General features: G+C 42.5%; 1 pseudogene; it reads right to left on the bottom strand.

The window, feature by feature from the left end:
- Positions 1-985: 985 nt before the first annotated feature.
- LOC118547198 (U4 spliceosomal RNA) lies at positions 986-1,154 on the bottom strand (annotated as a pseudogene).
- Between the last annotated feature and the right edge of the window lie 1,768 nt (positions 1,155-2,922).

The following is a 2,922-nucleotide window of genomic DNA, read 5'->3' on the forward strand; positions in this document are numbered from 1 at the left end:
CCTTCAATTGATCTTCAGCCACATTTATTCTATCATTTATCTGTGTCTTTCTATAGGATATTTGCTGAATATGTCCATCTGTTTTATGATTTCATTTTCTTTGGCTAATATCTGCTTTGTCTTTGAGGATTGTGGCTCTATATCTCAATTTCTTGTTTTTGTTTTAATCTCCTCATGGAGGAGTGTACATTTAGCTCTTAAACTGGTACCCTTTTGATGCCTGTTACTTTGTCTTGTGAATGTTTGTCGTGGCTCCTGACTGAGCCTATATCTTGGCAGAGAAGCTCTATTGTGAACTAATTCTTTGTGGTATCTGGTTGAGGTGATGGCCCCTTGGGTTGATCTGGAAACTGTGTGGTACCTGAACGTCCTCTGAAAATGTGAGATCTCAGGTGCTGCTTGTTGAAACTTTGCCAGAGGAAGCAAAGACCTAAATGCTAGAAGGTTGGAGCTGGATGCCCCCTGTTGCTATTCTCTGAATTTATTTGGCACCAATAGCCTATGAATGTACAAGAAAGGAGTGGGATAGTGCTCATCATGGGCATCATTATCCCTTTTTTGGGCAGACAAGGCCCATCTGTGGAACATGGATAGAAATTCTGGAACTACTGCAGACCCACAGTGTCCTAATGATGGGAATTAGTTGACTTTTGGTCCAAAGATCTGATCCAGAGACACTTTCTGGGTGGGAGAGGCAGCTGTTGGTCATGTCATCTGGGCATTAGCCATTGCTGGTTTATTCTTGGCAATACTTTTCTATGGAGAGTGGCTGAGAGGCCCTGGGTATGGCTATAAAAGGAAAATAATGCTAGAACTGCAGTTTTCATAAAGAGCTGTTTTTCATAAAGAACTTGTTTTAGTGTGCAGGGCAAATAGTTTGGTTCTTCTGGCAGCCCTGCTGACCAACAAGCATGTGCAAAACAGGGACCTCACTGGACATCTGAGTCAGACTCACACACCTTCATTCCTCTGACTTAGTGAAGAACTTTAAGTAAAGTTGGCGAGAATTCAACCACTGGACTAAGTTTACTTGGTTCTCAGGGATGAGACCACTTCCAGTCTAAAGTGTCCTGTGTCAGGACTCCCCCTACAATTAGCAATAATCGCGCCTCAGATAAACCTCATTGGCTACGATACTGCCACTGCGCAAAGCTAGGACTCCCCCTACAGATGGAGCCAGATTAATTCAGTCTAGATAATTTTGCTGAGGGAGTTCAAGTTGCTTATGAATTGGGAACAGATTTGAGCTTGTAATTGCCTCTTGGTGTATACTTGGAATTCTTCCTCATGCCTTAGAGAAGAGAGCTATAATTCTGTTTGAACTTTAAATGGTGGGCATTTGTGACTAAAAATCTTGGCATGTGGGCACCTGGGTGGCTCAGTCGTTAAGCATCTGCCTTCAGCTCAGGTCATGATCCCAGGGTCCTGGGATCGAGTCCCACATCAGGCTCCCTGCTCAGCAGGAAGCCTGTGTCTCCCTCTCCCACTCCCCCTGCTTGTGTTCCCTCTCTCACTGTGTCTCTCTCTGTCAAATAAATCTTTAACAAAAAGAATCTTGACATGTTATACTCCACTCAGTGGACTCCTTGTTTCCTATCAAGAAGCTTCAGTTTTGCACATTGCCTTTGCTGGCAGCTAAACATTACCCAGGAATGAGCTAGACAAAATGCCAAGATGGAGGAATTCATCCCAAAAGAACAAGAAAAGGTCATGGCCAGAGATCTAATTGAAACAGATATAAGTAATATGCCTGATGGAGAATTTAAAGCAACAATCAAAAGGACACTCCCTGGTCTTAAGGAAAAAGTATGGAAGACTTCAGGGAGACCCTTACTGCAGAGATAAGAGCTTTAAAAAAACCCAATCAGGCAGAAATGGAAAATGCAACATCTGCGATTTGAAACTGGATGTAATGACCACAAGGATGGAAGAAGCAGAGGAATGAATAAATGATATAGAAGATAAAATTACAGAAAATAATGAAGCTGACCAAAATAAAAATGATGGATTATTAGAGTAGATTTAGGGAACTCAATGACTTCATCTAACGTAATAACATTCATATCCTAGGAGTACCAGAAGGAGATAGAGAAGGAGACAGAGGTTTAGTTGAGGAAATAATAGCTGAAAACCTCCCTAATCTGGGAAAGGAAACAGACATCCAGATCCAGGAGGCACAGAGAACTCCCATCAAAGTCAACAAAAGCATTCCAACACCAAGACCTATTATAGTTAAATTTGCAAAATAGAGTACTAAAGAAAAAATCCTAAAGGCAAGATGAAGGAAGTCCTTAACTTGCAAGGGAAGGACCCATAAGGCTAGCAGCAGATCTCTCCACAGAAACTTGGCAAGCCAGAAGACAGTGGCATGATCTATTCAATGTGCTGAATGGGAAGACTCTGCAGCCAAGAATACTTTATCCATCAAGGTTGTAATTCAGAATAGGAGAGAGAGTTTCCCAGAGAAAGAAAGGAGCCTGTTTAGAGTACTTCATGTAGCTCTTCGTCTTTGTCATCACTTGTCTTATTCCTTGATCCTATTGTGGTGCTGCTCACCTTGATGTTATGTCACAATCAGGATGGAAAATGAGTCTTCTCTTGTGTAGGCCCTGACTCATAATTGAAAGAAGATTGTTCTGGAGGTGGAAAACGCCTCCATAATTGAAAGAAGATTGTTCTGGATCTGGAAAACCAGATCAGGGATGGGTCCCTGTTGGTCTCTCTGGAGCCCTTGTTTTCATGTGTTCCAAGTTGTATCGTCTTCAGACACCAACCCCACAGATGGAGTGGAATGGGGCTCAGAGGTAGCCTGAGAATAGCTCCACCCTGGAGAAAGGGCTCATGGCTTACCCACACAGGTGTAGGGGATGTTCATCTTGTTCTTTTCCTGTGGTTCTCAAGTTTTAGTTACAAAAGTCTCCT

Source organism: Halichoerus grypus, chromosome 3 (assembly GCF_964656455.1).
Source record: "Halichoerus grypus chromosome 3, mHalGry1.hap1.1, whole genome shotgun sequence".
NCBI lineage: Eukaryota > Metazoa > Chordata > Mammalia > Carnivora > Phocidae > Halichoerus > Halichoerus grypus.